The sequence below is a fragment of the Danio rerio genome, chromosome 14 (genome assembly GCF_052040795.2).
Source record: "Danio rerio strain M-AB ecotype USA chromosome 14, GRCz13ab, whole genome shotgun sequence".
Taxonomy (NCBI): domain Eukaryota; kingdom Metazoa; phylum Chordata; class Actinopteri; order Cypriniformes; family Danionidae; genus Danio; species Danio rerio.
In genome coordinates this window covers 17,646,995-17,666,879 of record NC_141034.1, presented here as the reverse complement: position 1 = coordinate 17,666,879, position 19,885 = coordinate 17,646,995, and the positions used below count along the sequence as shown (strand labels likewise).

Here is a 19,885-nt window from a genome sequence, read left to right as displayed (position 1 = left end):
TTGTTTATTGCTAAATAATTATGATTTATTTCTGTTTACTAGTTAACAAGAAACTATTAAAGGGTGGATAACAGTTGAACAATGTTTTTATCCAATTTAAAGACCCTGGTTACAAGATCTCATAAATGACAATGAATAGCATGTACAGCAACCACACTTTGGCACTGCATTTAGAATTGTTAATGTCAAGGGATTTGTTTCATTTTGATTGTTCAATTGAGTACATAGATTTGGTTTAATATGTCAGCATTCACTTGCTATGATCTTGATTAGAAAACGAAAACAAATAAATAACAAAAGTGATAAATTATCACACAAATAAAATGATGTGCCCAAAATTGTATCAGTAAAAGTGCCCAAGTTGTAAGTCCTTCAGGATATAGGCTCTCAGGAAAAGATACAGTTCAATGGATTCATCTGCTGTACTTGGTGGAGTTAAGAAGTTCTCTGACATTATAAGGCAGCACAAGCTAAAAACTGTTTCATCACAGGTATAAGGTCCTCTCTGTTGACATTCTTGCTTACAAACATCCACTGAATTCTGAGGAACCTCTTTTAGATAATCCTGTCCTCCAAAAAGATGAGGGATGGTGTACTTCAGAATCGGACGTCCACTTGGGGCAACTGCACTTCTGCTTCTGCGTATAATGTGGGTGTTCCAAAGATGCACAACTTGCTGGAGCTCTTCCTGTAAAAATAAATAAATAAATAAACAAAAACAAAACACAGGGATAGAGAAGTAGTCAGTTTGTCAACAATACTTTTTGCAAAATAATAAATAACAGTGGTTGTGATAGAATGATGGTATCAAGAATTGCCCTGTTTGTGTGGTATTGTGTAAATGTGTCTGGACAGTGAAATATTGCATGTTTCAAGTCTTGAACAGAATCATATTAAGTCTATTATAGTTATATGAGTGGTGTCAAAGCACATTTTATGTACTTTGTAAGAGGTAGGGCAGCAAGAGTACAGCCATATCCGTAAGTTTCAGAATTTCAAGTAGGCTATATATAACAATACTGCATTACAATATTACTCAGGTAAAATTGTGATAAGCTACTTGTCAAAGAAAACGTGTAGAATACCCAGTAAGTAACCATCATCAATCTCTCTCTCTCCCTCTCTCTCAAACACGCACACACACACACGCAATATACGCGCACGCACACAAACGAGAAAGTATAAGGATGGTGACGTATACCTCAATAACGTTCAGGCATGTAAACAATATGAGCTGCTTGTCCAAAAAGCATCCAGAGAAACGGTCATTAGCCCCTTTCACACATACAGACCTTTCCGGAAAATTACCGGCAATTTTCCGGAAAGGTTGTATGTGTGAACAGGTCCTTTTTGAAAATACCGGTAAATTCATTCTGGCTATTTTCCGGAAAGAGAAGTTGTAACATTACCGGCAATTTGCCGGAATGCTGCGCTGTGTGAACGCAGAAGGAATATTTCCGGAATAAGCGCGTGCACGTCTAGAACGTGCTGACGTAAGACTTCTGCTTTAGCCAATCACAACAGTCAGACGCATTTACGTCCGCGCGGTTTGTGAGAATAAAAGCCTTTGAATATTTTTCCAGACGCATTTAGCTGCTAGAAGTTAGTCAGATAACGTTTATATGTTCTTCTTAATGCCAACTGTGCAAATAATCATCGATAAGATGCTTATGATAAGCCGTTGTTTGTTTACCTTCAAGCTTTGCGTGTGCCCATGAAACAGCCTGTGAGCGGCAGCACACTCACATACAGTATTATGAACATCTCGACATGCGAATATGATCCTGTGAAAGTTGTTTACAATATTGATCATCAAAAGAGTTTGTAATTTAGTCAAATGTTTACAAATACAAGCGCAGCCGTTTAAAGCTCATTTGTGGTGAATGATGTCAGAATTTACCGGTATTTTGGAATGGATGTGTGAATGCTCTTTTCCGGAAAATTTCCGTAACGTCCTCGCCTGTGTGAACAGCGCTTTTTTGAACATACCGGTAAAGTCGTTCCGTAAATTTTCCGGATATTTTCCGGTATCACTGTGTGAAAGGGGCTATTGTCTTTTAGATCCTGGAAACGATTCATCCAGTCCTGAGCATGATGCCGTCTCAGAAAGGCCCACCAACTTTCAATTCACTGATTGTGATTATTAGACCCAGTAATAAAACAGTTAGTGACGTTATGATCCGTACTCCATCGCAAGAATCTTTGCATGTCTGCCATTGTGACATTTTCTGTTCCCATATCGGAGCGAATCCGGGAAGGTGTCCCAAGCCTCTTTTCAACTTCTGCTATGAAATAACCAGCAATGATTTTGGCATCACTGTTTGTTGAAAAGGCATGAAGCCAAATCATAGCTCTCGAAAACCCATCAATGGCTCCATTTATACAGATTGTAAAGGGCTTCAGTTTGTCTTAGGAGTCGACGTGCCACATGAAATTTGGTCAAGGATTAACATACATCCGTCGGATTAGACGATTTTTGCGTCGATGCTCAGCACCATAAGGATCGAGATATTTAAATAAATGTCGGACATTACTCTGAGTGACAACATAACCCGCTTGAATGCAATTCAGGTGGTGTAGTTTGTATCCATGGAGCCTCCCGTGTCCCTCGAGCTGATCAATAAGAAATGCAGCCACTTCCATCGGATCAGACTCATTCTTCCTCCTGTACAGCCCCATGTGTTTTAGGTTCCTTCTCAGTGTCCGCATGCTGATAACAACATTGTCCAAGCTGATCAGCAGCTGCTAATTTCCCCATGTCTCAATCCAAGCATAAAATAGAACTTAATTAACTCTGTTAAACAAGACATTTTCTCACGCTCTGATCGCACCAGGTAAACGTAGCCTAAACAATAAAGTTTTCACGTAATAATGTGATAATTATATTGTACAAACATATTATATTGTAAGAACGTGATAATTATATTGTACAAACGTGATATTATATTGTAAGAACGTGAAAAGTATATTGTAAGAACGTGATATTATATTGTAAGAACGTAATAATTATATTGTACAAACGTGATATTATATTGTACAAACGTGATATTATATTGTAAAAACGTGAAAAGTATATTGTACAAACGTGATATTATATTGTAAGAACGTGAAAAGTATATTGTACAAACGTGATAAACCTCAGATTTTTTTTACCTGGGTGGCAGCTCTACGTTTCCGTATTTTTTAAACCTGTAGGCATCTTAATGAAATGTCCATGGCATGATTTATACATGTGATGTATGCACTAGTTTTAAATGTTTATATTGGTTATGTGGCGGACATTGTGCTCTCTCGCTCTTGTTAACATGCTAAAATACTTATGCTACATGACAATATAAAAGCTGTTTAAGTCCTCATGTATGAGATTTAAGGTTTGGGACTCTGCTAAAGTCTGTCCTGAAAAGAAATTGTCAGATTTGACGTCATTCGCTATGGTTTTTATTGATGCTTGACTCGCATTGACAGGTGAAAATCCAATCTACTTGCTTACACTGCAGACATGAGAACACAGATCCGATTCATATCGGATAAATTTCCACATTTGAACAAGGCCTGAAACTGATTTGCGTAAATCGGAATCCATGTGATTTGTTCCTGCTTACAGTACATGTACAAGGCCATATCACATCTGTGTTACATGAAAACTGAGGGCATCTTGTAGTACCTAGAATAGCCAAGTCGAGTAAAGGAGGTTGAGCCTTCTTATTTGTGGCTCTAAATCTTTGGAATAGCCTTCCTGATGTTGTCCGAGGCTCAAACACACTCACTCAGTTTAAACCTAGATCAAAGACCTATCTTTTTAGTAAAGCATACACACAACGTATTACATCATGGTACGATGCATGAATGTGCTCCACAAAGGTGAGCTGGCTTGACAACCACCTGTAGGACACACTCCTACTGTCTTAATGCACCATTTTGTTAGTACCACTCTTATAATTTACATGTTTGCTTCTACACTGTTAGACCTTACCGGGGTTTTTACAGTAGAATACTGGCAACACTGTTGCCAGCTACTCACTGTAAAAGTTCGGTTACAGTAAGTAACTGGCAACAGTGTTGCCAGTTAATTACTGTAACTGAACCATTACAGTGAGTGGCTGGCAACAGTGTTGCCAGTTATTTACTGTAACTGAACCAATACAGTGAGTAGCTAGCAACAGTGTTGCCAGTTAATTACTGTAATAGAGCAGCAGTGGTAACTAACTGGAAACTGTGTAGAGTTAATTACTGTATTGTAGTGTTACAAATCACAGCATTATACTGCATACACATCAATAGTATGTCATATATAGTTATTGTAGTGTTACTAAAATTAATCAGTATTCTTAGCTGTTATTTAAAAATAGAAGGCATAACATTTTTTCAGACAAATTCATTTTATTGTTTTGGCACCAAACAAATAAATAACAGAAAATGTTTAACAAAATTAAAAAAATCAGCAGATATAAATATTGTCTTACATATTACAGGTCTGCACAGTAAGGCTGCGGTCACACTAATGTTTAAGCATGCAATATTCTGCACTGCGAAGTGGAATTAAACAAAGCGAGTAGTGGAATTAAACAAAATAATTAGAAATTGAAAAAGCAAGCCAGAGAGGTCATGTTTTGATCTTTGATTGGTCTCAAGCAATCACATGATGTGATTGCGCATTCAGCGTTCTCCAAGCTTGAACTTTCCAATGCTGCGAATTATGAAATTTGTCTCGTGAGCTATCATTCCAGGTCTGCAGTACTCACATGCGTATGAATGGAAGTCTATAGGGAGAAAAGTGCAGTGTGACCGGGACTTTAAGCTGTCCCTCTAATTAAACACACCTGATCAAACTAATTAAGGCTTGTTAGAATTCTACAGGTAATGTTGAAGCAGGGTGGATTCTAAACTCTGCTGCGCTGCAGTTCTCCAGGAACTTGGAGTTTGACCCCCATGGTATATAGCAGGGGTGCTTAATCCTGTTCCTGGAGATCTACGTTCCTGCAGATTTCAGTTGCTACCCATATCAAACACACCTGCCTGTAATTATCAAGTGGTGTTCAGGTCCTAATTAATTGGTTTAGGTGTGTTTGATATGGATAGCAACTAAAATCTGCAGGAAGGTAGATCTCCAGGAACAGGATTAAGAACCCCTGGTATTAGTAATACTTTTAAAGCAACTGCCAACATTTATCACAATCACATATCCAATAAACACACACACACACACACAAAGTGCTGCAGTGAAATGTGTTACTCTCTCCTCATTGCTGACCATGCAAAAAAAAAAACAAAAAAAAAAACTGAACAGCAAAAAACACAAAATAAATATTTTAAATTTTAAAGTTTTAAATAATTAAAAACTGTGTCAAATCTCAATAAAAAGTTTAAATTAATTGTAGAAAACAAAAATAAAGTTGGCAACAATGAAAAACCAAAGGATCCAATCTTTTATTGTTATAATTATCTCATGACAACAAACTTTTTTATTGTTTTAAATATAAATTCATAGGTGGAAACACTGCTCTGAAAAATACTTTTGCAACAAACTCACAACCTGGGACCGGACGGGGGAGCTTTTGTGTGTGGATGGCTATGTGTATCATGTTTTTGTGATTCCCTGTAATGATGTGCACATGTTACCTTACTGAGATAATGGAATTTAATTTTGGCTTAGTTGCCAGAAAGATACATACAACTGTTAGCATCTGTACATTATGGCAGTATGCAATATTTAATAAATACATATACTGTACTTAAACAAAAGTAATGTAAGAAGTTATATGAGGAGAGGCTAACTAGCTAACAATGTAGCTTTCAAGTACACAGTTCAAGATAACAACAGTATAACTTAAAACACAGCCTTATTTTAGAAACCCTCAAAAACATTTGAACACATTTTACTTACTCATTGTAGATTCTTATTTAAAGCCTAAAACATATCAGACTCAACATCTGAATTGATGGACATAGCATAGAGCACACTCAGCAGTAAACAAATCAAACACCTGGCTCCCTTAAAGGGCCGGCATTTTCTGAAAACTCTTTCTAACACCTTTGTGTTTAGAATAAGACGGACAGCCTGTGGGAGTGTGTGGTGATGCCTAAATCATTGTTTTTTTTACAGTTATTTACTACACAATCTACAGAGTAACAGTGCAGTTATACTAATTAAACACACCTGATCAAACTAAATCTAAAGGTAGTGTGTTAAAGCAGGGCTGGAACTAAATTCTGCTGGACTGCGGCCCTTCAAAGGAACTGCCTACATTTATCACAATCATGCACATATCATTGAATAAAAACAATAAAAATATAAAAACTTCATCCAAAGCAAAAAATGAATAAATAAATAATAATAATAATAAATAATCTGATCCTCATGTTGTTCCAAACCTGTAGTAATAAAAATAAATAAATAAATAAAATAACCTGATTAATACATTTATTTAGGAAAGCCTTTATACTATACTGTTAATGCCACTTTTACCTACTTCATTTGAAGTTTTCCAGACAAATTAATTGAGTCTCTGCAAAAATGTATGTACGTGCTGTTTAAGATATTTTTTAAATAACACATTTTTACTAGTTATTTAGCAAAATACTAATATTCAGCTTAAAGTGCAATTTAAAAGCTTAACTATAGGCTAAACTAGGTAAATTAGATTAATTATAGAAAAGTAAACAAAGTTATAAAAATGGTTGTGATAATTTGGTTGCTCTGTGTGAATATTTTTGCCTTTAAATGCATCTCGTCGATATCTTTACCTTTTAATTAGCTCTGTGACATTGACATTGGTTGACTCCTGATACTCAATGTTAAAAACATAAAAGGAACCAAAGAAAAGACAAAGATGTCTGCAGAAAAATTTAGCTTATCATCAATGCATTGTCTCACTTTCTCCTCAATACTGACCATACACAACATAAAGCATCAGAGTACATGGGGTAATAATGGTTGAGCAGTAATTTACCATTTATTATCACAGTAACTATCTGTAATGGATACATAAAGTAAATTATTGTAATTTATTCTTTGCACTACAAAATTTCATACAAATCCTGCTCCTTTTACAGTAAAATACTGTTTCCTTTTATTACAGCAAAACACTGGCTATTTTACAGTTATTTACGGCATAATCTACAGTAAGGGTTAACAGTGTATATTTGTTTCTGTAACTGCTATTTTTATTTATAGCACTGCATTTTTGCATCCCATTTAAATACACTATGAACAGCAGCTATGCTAATTATTGTCTTTAGATTAGATTTTTTTAGATTCAACTTTATTGTCATTACACATGTACAAGTACAATGCAACGAAATGCAGTTTAGGTCTAACCAGCAGTGCAATAGCAGCAAGTGCAGGATACAGGAATAAGTTATAAAGTGCAGTTATAGAAAACTATGGTGATATTTACAGATGGATGTACTATGAACATTATATACAGGTTGGATAAGCTATGAACAGATTTACAATATATGAATATATGTGCAGGTTGCTATTAATATACAGTAGTGTTCAGATAGATAAACATGATAACAAGTGTATATGTTACAATATATGAATATATGTACAGGTTGCTATTAATAGTCAGTAGTATGCAGATAAATAAGCATGATCACAAGTGTAGATGTATAGTAGGTGTGTACATAATTACAAATGTCCATATGCAGTGGTTATGTATAGTTCAATAAGTAAACAGTTCAATGTGGTGCAGTGAATGTGCAAATTTTAAATGTGCAAATGTTAAACAGTGCAGTTATTACGAGGAGTTTAAGTTAGAGGAGAGTGGGGGGTGTATTGGGGGGGCAAAAGAGTCAGTGTGGGGCAGAGTTCAGGAGGGAGACAGCTCTGGGGAAAAAGCTGTTCCTCAGTCTGCTGTTTTTTTTCCGGGGGAGCCTGAAGCGCCTGCCGGAGGGCAGGAGAGAAAACTGTCTGTGAGCGGGGTGAAAGGTGTCCTTCAGAATACTGCGTGCTCGGCGCAAACAGTGTTTCTTCTGGATGTCCTCTATGGCTGGCAGTGTGGTCCCTGTGATGCGTTGGGCAGTTTTCACCACCCGCTGCAGTGCCTTACGCTCAGCAACAGAGCAGCTTCCATACCAGACTGTGACACAGTTTGTCAGAATGCTCTCTATTGTGCAGCGGTAGAAGTTCACCAGGACGGCTGATGAAAGCTGGTTCTTCTTCAGTTGCCTTAAGAAGAATAGGCGCTGGTGAGCCTTCTTGATCAGGCTGGAGGTGTTGGTGGACCAGGAAAGGTCCTTTGAGATGTGGGTCCCCAGGAACTTAAAAGATGAGACAGGCTCAACGGCCATCCCATTTATGTGGATGGGATCATGTGAGCCTGTTCGTCCCTTTCTGAAGTCCACAATAAGCTCCTTGGTCTTGTTGGTGTTAAGGAGCAGATTATTGTCGGTGCACCACGTGGCCAGATGCTGTATCTCCTCCCTGTAGGTTGTCTCATCATTGTTGCTGATTAGACCAATCACTGTGGTGTCATCTGCAAATTTGATGATAGTGTTAGATCTATTAACAGGCCTACAGTCAACGATAAAAAGGGAGTAGAGGAAGGGGCTCAGCACACAGCCCTGTGGTACACCAGTGTTGAGTGTGACGGTGGTGGAGCAGATGTGGCCTGATCTAACATTCTGAGGTCTGTTAGTCAGAAAGTCCATAATCCAGTTGCAGAGTGATGTGTCGATATCCAGGTCTCTGAGTTTGATCAGTAACTTGGAGGGTATGACAGTGTTAAATGCTGAGCTGAAGTCCACAAACAGCATTCGTGCATAAGTGTTTTTATTGTCCAGGTGTGTGAGTACAGAGTGCAGTGCTATAGAGACTGCATCATCTGTGCTCCTGTTGCCACGGTAGGCAAACTGATGTGGGTCCAGTGTGGGTGGTAGAGAGTCTTTTAGATGTGCCAGGACCAACCGCTCGAAGCACTTCATGATGATGGGTGTGAGTGCTACAGGCCGGTAGTCATTCAGGCATGTTGGGCTGGAGTGTTTGGGCATTGGCACAATAGAGGTGGTTTTAAAGCATGTTGGCACAGCTGCTAGGTTGAGCGACAGGTTGAAAATGTCTGTGAATACCCCAGCAAGCTGTTCTGCACATACTTTGAGGACACGCCCAGGAATACAGTCTGGTCCAGCAGCCTTACGCCCATTGATACGACTCAGTGCCGTGTGTACTTCTGAGGAGGTGAGTGTGATAGGTGAGTGGTCGGTGGAGGAAGTGATCCTGGTGTAGGGTTCTTTATTGTCTCTATCAAAGCGGGCGTAAAAGTCATTTAGCTCGTTTAGGAAGGAGACGTCTGTGGGTGTGGACTGGCTGGGTTTGTAGTTGGTGATGGCCTGGATGCCCTGCCACATGCGCCGAGGATCAGAGTTGGAAAAGTGCTCCTCTAGCTTAAGCTTGTAGCAGTGCTTGGCCTTTTGATGCCCCTCTTCAGATTAGCCCTGGAAGTGCTGTAGGCCTGTGCATCCCCTGATCTGAAGGCAGTGTTGCGTGCTTTCAGCAGGAGGTGCACCTTCTTGTTCATCCATGGCTTCTGATTCGGGTATGTGGTGATTTGTTTCTGGGTTGTAACACTGTCTATGGTGTAGTTGATATATTCCAGAACAGAGGAAGTGTAACTGTCAATGTCTGTGTGAGAGCCATGAGTGGCCTGGGTAGCATACCCCAGTCTGTGTGTTGAAACCTGTCCTGGAGTGTGGAGTCTACCCCCGCTGGCCACACTTTGATGGTCCTCACTGATGGCTTCACACGGTCGATGAGGGGTGAGTTTTTGGGGGTAAGGAACAAAGAAAGGTGATCTGACTGACCCAGGTGGGGGAGGGGGGTCACAGCATAGGCTTCAGCTATGTTTGTGTAAACATGGTCCAATGTTTTGTTTCCCCTTGTGTGGCAGAGAATGTTTTGATGGAATTTAGGGAGCACTGTCTTTAAGTTTGAGTGATTAAAATCCCCCGCAACAATAAAAGCAGCCTCCGGGTGAGCAGTCTGTTGTTTGCTGATGGCTGCATGAAGTTCGTTCATAGCCAGCTTTGCATCAGCGTTGGGAGGAATATAAGCAGCAGATATTATGGTGGATGTGAACTCCCGTGGTAGATAAAAAGGTCTACATTTAACCATTAGGAATTCCAGGTTAGCAGAGCAATGTCTCCCAACGATGACAGAGTTTGTGCACCAAGCTTTGTTAATATAAATGCATAATCCTCCGCCTCTGGTCTTACCGGAGTCATCCGCCGTTCTGTCCGCTCGGAATGTGTGGTGCTCCGTTAGCGATACAGCGTTGTCTGGTATCCCGCTGTTTAGCCATGTTTCTGTGAAAATCATGACGTTACAGTTCCATAATCTTTTGCTGTGGTTGATGCGCAGTCGAATCTCATCCATTTTGTTCACCAGTGACCGTACATTGGCAAGAAAGATGCTGGGTAAAGAGAGCCGGTGTGGTGTTAGCTTTAGCTTAGCTCTTAGCCCGCCGCGCTTCCCCCGTCTTTGTTTACGTTCTCTGTGCGGTCTGCGAGCACTTCCGCCTAGCCGGGCAGTTCGCCCAGCCCAGGGTGTTCTGGCAATCTCATGGATGAGTCAAAGATTGTTAATAAAACTGTCCGGAATGCATGAACCAATATCCAAAAGCTCCTGTCGGGTGTACGATGTAAAGGTACCACTGTTCTGCACGAACAGACTCGAAATGAGCAGGAATAATACTGCTAAAATGCAGAAACTGGAGAGACCCTGAGCCTCGCGTTGTGCACGCGCCGCCATCTTGGATCTATAATTCCCTATTTATTCCATATTTCCACCTGGGGATACTCATCCCGAGGCCCCTAGAGACTATGCAGTGCCATTGATGCAATCCAAGACCTGTGGAGAAATGATGCCAAGGTATCCTTAATCCTGGACCAGACCTTACCCTGAGCTAATGCTGTGGTGTCATGGAGGAATGAAGTGCATGAGTTTGATTTCTGAAAGACCACTGTAAAATGATTTCCCGCATTGATCTTGTTGGCCAGCCTGACCACCCACCGGTGACCTACTCACACCTGCAGTTCTCCACGATGAACGCCCAGCTACTCCAGCCTTCGGTGCTTAAGCTGCTTTTCCACTGCTCACGACATTTGGACACGACTGTCGGAATATGCCTCCTTGTGGCAGTCGCACAGTATTTTTAGTGTTGTCGTGCACTATGGGAGAGAAGCTGATTCACAGTGTCCAAAATAAAGGAGTGCAAAAGCAAGAGTCTTTTGGCACGTTTCCACTGAGTGGTGCGGTATGGTACGGTTTAGTTTGGTACGTTTTTGTGGTCGTTTCCACTGACAAAAAGCATACCAAACCAAACTGTGCCGTACCACTTTTTCGGGTACCAAACAGGTGAAAGGGTATTAAAAGGTGGAGCTACACGTGCAGCTGAACGCTGATTGGCTAGAATTACGCCACAAGCTCATGGAACTAGACGGAATGAAAACAAAGGAGCTGCCATGTTTTTTAAATACAAAGCCAAAACATTACATGGAAATACTATATGCATATAATAACGAGCCATGGATGACCAGGGCTCAAACAAACCTTGTCGTCGTCTTGATGAACAGACACAAAGCCAAGAAGAAAAATCTGCCGAGTCCTGTTGTTGTTGTACGAGCCCGTCTAAAAGTGCGATTGGTTTTGCTTTCTTCTGGGACCTCACGATCGGGTCTAACGTTATATTTGATATAATTAATTTCTTGAGCTGATGATAATAACGTGTGTGTGATTATTGAAGTGTCTTCATTACCTGATCCATTCAGAAAGAAAATGATAAGCGCGAGAGTGAAGCGCAGAAAAAAAAGAGAAGCCCGACAAAACACAGGAGCAAAATTGTTTTAGCGACCTAAATCATGAACAAACTGTCATGTTTATCATTGCCTTTTGGACTATTATGAACTGGGAATGACAGAATTACTCTCTAACAGAGCTTATATGTGCTGGGGAAGATTAAAGACACAGATGAAAGGTTTGCGCTGACTGTGGGCTATATTGCATGTTTTTGAACTCAAATAAGTACTAAATGTATGATGTGTGTAGTTTTTCTGTAATAAATGATATATTGGAGACTAAGGGTCTGTATGTGTTCATATATGTTGCATTTGTATATTTATTTTATATAATTACAGACGTTACAGTAGGCTATTTTTCACTGTTTATAGAAAAGTTAGTAATAAACATTTATACTGAAGTATTTATGTGTGTAAAGCATTTGTTTTGTGAGAAGTGCTTCTCATATGATATGTAAACGACCCGTACAGCTTTACTGTAGACATTTATTCGAGCGAGCATGACGTCGACTTAAACTGTATGTCATACACCATGGCCACCAAAAGGGTACCATTTGTGGTGGAAACGCAAGACTTATAATGGTGACCTGTACCGACCCAAACTGTACCGTACTGTACCAGTCAGTGGAAACGAGCCTTAAATTCTTTGTGCATTTACATGGTTTCATACATGAATGAATACTAGAAACTCATATACCGCTAAAATATGGGAGAGAATGTGGAGAAAACATTTAAAATATATTTTTTTATTACTTTCTTACTTACATTTATGAACAGAATATTGACTTTTTATAATTCAAAAAGTAACCAAATAAACTTCTATCTCGCGCGCACGGACCTGCTTGTATAACACTGGAATACATCACATCCGGTCGGCTGGTCGCATACGGTCTAGTCGCAGGAGTTTAAATATTTCAACAGACCCGCAGCACAATTCAGATCCGAATTTTCCGCATACGGAGATGATCGTAACTCCATGCAGCTCCCGGACTGCTCTCTATTGGTAATGAATGACTTCCGGTCTGTCGCTTGTCGTTTGTCATGTCAGTGGAAAGGAGGCTTTAGACTGCAACTCCACACAGGTAGTTTGGCCAGAAGAATAATGGTTGTGCCCAACTAAGCCTGGTTTCTCTCAAAGTTTTTTTCTATCACTTATCAATTAGGGAAGTTTTTTCCTCGGCACCTTTGCCACTAGCTTGCTCAGATCGGGACTTGTGGACCTGCACATCAATGGATTTGCCCTTCAGTGTTTGAACTTTCAGCAGTGATATTTAAACTACACTTAACTGAACTAAACTGAACTTCATCTCTGAAATCTGGACTTTACTTGAACTATGTTAAGCTGCTTTGACACAATCTACTGTACATTGTAAAAGTGCTATATATGTAAATATGAATTAAATTGAATTGAATTTCTAAAGGATCAGAACCTCTTTAAGAAGCTTTTCAGGGGTTTCAAGGTTTATTTAGCTTTTTTCAACCTAATATACTTTAATAGCTCCATTTCATGCATGCTATATAAAAAATATTCAGTAGTGATCAATAGTTACTAGAAATTACACAAAGGATTTGCCACCTCAACAGTTTGATGTGGGACAATAAAACTGGCAGTTTGATTTACAGCTGAAATGCACAAAAAATGACAAAGTAAGAATACCAAAAATTCACAGCACTCATAAAAGAGTAAACAAGAAGTACTCAGAAGATCTATTACCTTTGGAGATATTTTTAAGTGTCTACATCCCATGAGGTCCCAGTTATGAACAGCAGTGAAGTGATGCAGCACATTATGTTATGTATAACAATACAGACATTATTTTATACAAAAATATAATACACTTTTTACACAATATTTTACAAAAATATAATTTGATTATATTTTATTATTTTAATTAAATTTGTAGAAGTCCATCTATTAGCCCAAAGGCGGAACTAACAGCATGGTCGAAGGTTAAATGCATCTAAGCCTTTACTTGTGCTTCTGAAAAGAATTTTGTGATTCATTAGAATTTATTAATATTTATTTTTTTAGCTCCGAATTTAATCCGACTCCAATTTAAGTGATCCTAAAATTTAGACTGTATTTCTAATTGTAAGAACGGATCACATTCATCATTTATGATTTAATTTAGAGTTTTGATTTATATCTGATTCCTTACTCTTAAGTTATACGTTCATTAGGGACCAAGTGCCACTCAGAGTTTCACGCCTTGGGTTTATTCATCTTCTCACAGACAGTTTGTCGACACTGAAATTAGTCATAGGGTGCAGGGTTAACTAATATTCAAATAGGCCAGTTGTGAAAACGAGCACATTCCCAAAAGAATAGAACCTTTAGCCAAGCTCACGAGAGGGTGCTCGCTGCAGAGCCATTTGAGGAGAGCTGAGCTCCAGCGAGGGGGAGCATGAGCTGTCGCTCCTCCTCCTGTAAGCTGTTTTAATGCTTACACCAACCCCACCCCTAACCCTACCCTTAGTGACATCACTCATAGAAGAAGTGCAAAAAAGGTGGAGCTCAAGCTTAAGCTCCCCCTCGCTGGAGCTCAGCTCTCCTCAAATGGCTCTGCAGCGAGCACCACTTGAAGCTCACTAAAACTTGCAAGAATCAGCAATTAGATGATAAAAAGATCTACATGTTATCGCGCCCAGAACCATTTTGTCTAATCAAATGCGCCTTAAAATCAAAATCTAACCATGCCAGACCATAAAGGTAGCAAAAGATATACCTCATGTTTACCTTATATACTCAAGTCAAAACAAACAGCTATAAATTCAAGACAATATAAGCGTCACAGAGACCCTTGCCTGGTGAATTTGAGGAGTTAACCATCCCTAAGGAGGGGGAGCATCTGGCAAAGATCTTATCAAAGTCAAAAACCAAATCAACATATACAAGTGAAACATTACTGTGAAATTGTCATGTTCACCAGCGAACAACCACCAGATGTCGCTGGTAAACACTCACTCATAAAACTACATATCTGCCTTCTTCTGGACTACATATGCATACATGCACTTCTCCTAGACACTCACACCTGCTCACTCATCCAGCTTGATTACATTTGCACACCTGAGGACTTTCAGAGACTGATTAACACACACTATTTAAGCCACACATTCACCCCTTCAGTTTGCCGAGTCTTGTTTATCTGTAAGGTGACATTACAACGCGTTATCCTGGTCTTGTTTCTCTGTGTTTTGAACCTTGCCTTGTTTATTTAGTTTTCCTTGTCTGCCGCCTGCCTTTCGACCTCTTGCTTGTTAAATTGACTATGATTCTGGATTGTCCTCACACACCTGTTTGCTCCCGTATTGACCACTGCTTGCCTGACTGTGAATAAACCTGCATATTGGATCCTACCTTCTGTTGTGGTGTTACTCCCCGGCGTTACAGAAGACTCGGCCACAACATGGATCCAGCGGGTATTGCAATCATGCGTCTGCGTCAGGAAGCACGGTCCATTGAGGAGTACGTGGAGGAATTCATCGAACTGGCACACATAACATCCATGAGTGAGTTATGTTTGATGATATTCTTTCGTGGAGGACTTTCTGAGCCCCTTTATTCCATCATGCCTTTGCACGAACCCCATGGGACGTTAGAAAATTACATTGATCTGGCATTACAGATGAGTGGGTCCTCCTTCACTGTTGGCAAGGTGGAGGAAACCCCTAAATGTTTTTTGGGGGGGGGCAATAGACAGCAAGACCCGCCAGCTGCGGGGCTTGCAATCCCCTCTACCAACAATATTATGCTTGCATCTCCAGTACTCCTGTCCCCTGTTCACCAGCCTAGACCTCAGCCAGCTCACAAGATGGCAGACTCCAGTCCTCCAGCTCACAAGATGGCTGACTCCAGTCCTCCAGCTCACAAGATGGCCGACTCCAGTCCTTCAGCTCACAAGATGGCCGACTCCAGTCCTCCAGCTCACAAGATGGCCGACTCCAGTCCTCCAGCTCACAAGATGGCCGACTCCAGTCCTCCAGCTCACAAGATGGCCGACTCCAGTCCTCCAGCTCACAAGATGGCCGACTCCAGTCCTCCAGCTCACAAGATGGCCGACTCCAGTCCTCCAGCTCACAAGATGGCCGACTCCAGTCCTCCAGCTCACAAGATGGCCGACTCCAGTCCTCCAGCTCACAAGATGGCCGACTCCAGTCCTCCAGCTCACAAAGTGGTCACAACCAGCCCTCCAGCTCACAAAGTGGTCACAACCAGCCCTCCAACTCAGAATGTGGTAAGAGTTAATCTAGCACAAGCTCGGAAGATGGTTTCCTGTTCCTTGTCTGTTCCTGCCATAGTTCCTGTTCTAAATCCTGAAATACCATCACCTGAGCCACCAGAATGGCCACCACCACCTGAGTTGCCAGAGCTGCCACCGCCGCCAGAGCTGCCACCGCCGCCAGAGCTGCCAGACCCTCCAGTGCTGCCAGACCCTCCAGTGCTGCCAGACCCTCCAGAGCTGCCAGACCCTCCAGAGCTGCCAGACCCTCCAGAGCTGCCAGACCCTCCAGAGCTGCCAGACCCTCCAGAGCTGCCAGACCCTCCAGAGCTGCCAGACCCTCCAGTGCTGCCAAAGCTGCCAGATCCTCCAGAGCTGCCAGTGCCGCTGCCGCCAGAGCTGCCAGAGCCGCCACCACCTGAACCTCCAGAATGTCCTCCTAAGCTTCCTGAATGGCCGCCGCCTCCTGAGCTTCCTGAATGGCCGCCTCCTGAGCTCCCTGAATGGCCGCCGCCGCCTGAGCTCCCTGAATGGCTGCCGCCTGAGCTCCCTGAATGGCTGCCGCCTGAGCTCCCTGAATGGCCACCTCCTGAGCTCCCTGAATGGCCGCCTCCTGAGCTTCCTGAATGGCCGCCGCCTCCTGAGCTTCCTGAATGGCCGCCGCCTCCTGAGCTTCCTGAATGGCCGCCGCCTCCTGAGCTTCCTGAATGGCCGCCGCCTCCTGAGCTTCCTGAATGGCCGCCGCCGCCTGAGCTCCCTGAATGGCCGCCGCTTCCTGAGCTTCCTGAATGGCCTCCTAAGCTTCCTGAATGGCCGCCGCCTCCTGAGCTCCCTGAATGGCCGCCTCCTGAGCTTCCTGAATGGCCGCCTCCTGAGCTTCCTGAATGGCCGCCTCCTGAGCTTCCTGAATGGCCGCCTCCTGAGCTTCCTGAATGGCCGCCTCCTGAGCTTCCTGAATGGCCGCCGCCGCCTGAGCTCCCTGAATGGCCGCCGCCGCCTGAGCTCCCTGAATGGCCGCCGCCTGAACTTCCTGAATGGCCGCTGCCACCTAAGCTTCCCCAATGGTCGCAGCCTCATGATCCAGAGCCTCCGCAGCTCCACGCTCCAGGCCCTCCGCAGCTCCACGCTCCAGGCCCTCCGCAGCTCCACGCTCCAGGCCCTCCGCAGCTCCACGCTCCAGGCCCTCCGCTGCTCCACGCTCCAGGCCCTCCGCTGCTCCACGCTCCAGGCCCTCCGCTGCTCCACGCTCCAGGCCCTCCGCTGCTCCACGCTCCAGGTACGCCCCCGCTGCATGGTCCTGGCCCTCCATCCCTCCCCCAGTTCGGCCTCCGCTCCACCTCCCGCCTGAACAGTATTAGGAGTGTCTGGAAGCCACTCCTTAGAGGGAGGGCTCTGTCATGTTCACCAGCGAACAACCACCAGATGTCGCTGGTAAACACTCACTCATAAAACTACATATCTGCCTTCTTCTGGACTACATATGCGTACATGCACTTCTCCTAGACACTCACACCTGCTCACTCATCCAGCTTGATTACATTTGCACACCTGAGGACTTTCAGAGACTGATTAACACACACTATTTAAGCCACACATTCACCCCTTCAGTTTGCTGAGTCTTGTTTATCTGTAAGGTGACATTACAACGCGTTATCCTGGTCTTGTTTCTCTGTGTTTTGAACCTTGCCTTGTTTATTTAGTTTTCCTTGTCTGCCGCCTGCCTTTCGACCTCTTGCTTGTTAAATTGACTATGATTCTGGATTGTCCTCACACACCTGTTTGCTCCCGTATTGACCACTGCTTGCCTGACTGTGAATAAACCTGCATATTGGATCCTACCTTCTGTTGTTGGTGTCACTCCCCGGCGTTACAGAAATTAAGACCATTTTACCAATCACACAGAGACATTTAAAATTATACCAAATATGAATATGAGGTGCAAGATACACCATATTAAAACCTTGGATATTTTAAGTGAAAAGGTGAATGATATGCTCTGATCAGAAGGTAACTTAAGGGTCAAGAAGGGGGCTTGAGGTGAAAGGAGGAGGGTGACTTTCTTGCATAATCCCCTGGTGTGGTACAGCTCTGTTTTTCTAGCCTGTTTTGCATTGTCAACAGTGATTTGAATATAACAGTTGAACAGCTGCTTTCCTGATCTTTTTCTCAGATCAGAAAGGCTATTGTTCCCCTTCGGTTGGGGAACTTCAGTGCTATACAATGGATTTGATCTTTGGGAAAATCCACGTATGGGAGGATTCGGTTCAGAAGCCACTTGTCTGAAAGAGTATTGAACGGGCCAATGAATGCAATGAATTGGCAGCGTAAGCTTGCACAGGTGTGCTTCATTGCCAATTATCTCAGCATATAAGCACACCTGGAGCGAGCAAACGCCATCCTTTTCGCTTCAGAGACTTTCTGATCGAGTCGATGAGGGTTCCTCCTGTGATCCAGCAATTCCAAGCGAACGAGAGCATTCTCCCGGTCCAGAGTGTGTACACGCAGCGGCAGACGGTCGAGCTGGGTTTCTCCCTTGCCTGGCGTTCTTTGGGTCCGGTCCTCCAGAGCGGTGAGTATAAAGTTGCAAACTTCACAGAAAGAGCAACACAGTCATGCAGCACGTCCTTTTTAGGACGGCGCTCCGATTGTGCGTTTCTGGATGCGGTGGTTTCCTGTCCTCCGATGATGGGCACGGGCACTGCGTTGCATGCCTGGGGGGTCCAGCATGTTCCCAGAGGTGCACAGTAGGCTCACGCAGTCTTGAAGGGCACTTTTTTCTGCTCGTGCTGCGTGTCCTTCCACCCTCACAACTCTTGACGGTGAAACGGCCAGGGGGTATGTGGCGATTCCTCAGGTTGAGGGCGCGATGGTGGTTAATCTGCGTGGTGCCTCTTCTTGGCGGGGTCCGCCTCGTCTTCCATCCAAAGCCTGTAAGTTATCTGCCTCCCCTGGAGCTAGAGCTTACAAGGATGCGGGCCAGGCTGCTTCCGCCTTGCATGCGATAGCCACCTACCAGCGCTACCAAGCGCAGGCGCTGGCCGAGCTGCACGAGGGTGGGTCCCAACAAAGGCTTATGAGCTTCACACCGCCGACTAAGCTCTTCACACCGCCGACTAAGCAAACTACTAAGTCGGCTGCATGTGCGTTGGGGAGGACGATGTTCACACTTGTGATCCAGGAGCGCCACCCCCAGCTGATATGCGCAAAGTCGACAAAGTCCGCTTTCTTGACTTCCCCATATCCCAAGCTGGCATGTTCGGCAATACTGTCTGTGAATTCACCCAGGAATTTGAGGCGGTGAGAGAGCAGTCTGATGGGTGATGTCTTATCGGCAGGTCCGTAAGCCCGCTCCGCCCGCCGTGCCATCCATATCTGCTCCTCGCCGAAGGTGTCCGCCTACGAGAGCTGCACTGCCCCCGCACACGCCTCTGGCGAAGTGAGCGCACCAAGCACCTTGGAAGCAGGCAGCCCCCCTGCCCAGAATGCAGCTAAGTACGGCAACTGACCGCGAAGCATCCCTGGGACAGGCCATCTGGAGAAGAGGAAACTTGCTCTTTCTCCGCTGGAGGGCACTTTTTACTGCCATGAAAACATCATGAAAGAGCACTTTTCAACTTCCCCGGATGTGACAGCCCGAAATCTGCCAGTCTGATTCGTTGCGTTTCGCCAGTGCCTCACGAGCGCTGGGAGGACGTTCTTCTTTCTCCCACCCCTCGAGCCTCCCCTCCGGAGCTCGGGTGCGGAGTGAGAGCAAAATTCTCACCTCCAGCTCTTCTGTGGGACCCGCGCGCTTCCCGGATCAGCACACCCACTCCGCGCTGCCCCACTGCTGGTACGTCAGTGATTGTAGCGATGAGTCTATTAGC

General features: G+C 43.4%; 1 protein-coding gene across 1 annotated transcript in view; it reads right to left on the bottom strand.

The window, feature by feature from the left end:
- Positions 1-19,885, bottom strand: part of immt (inner membrane protein, mitochondrial (mitofilin)) — a 905,839-nt gene that overhangs the window by 580,719 nt on the left and 305,235 nt on the right. The gene's annotated exons all lie outside the window — the stretch shown is intronic.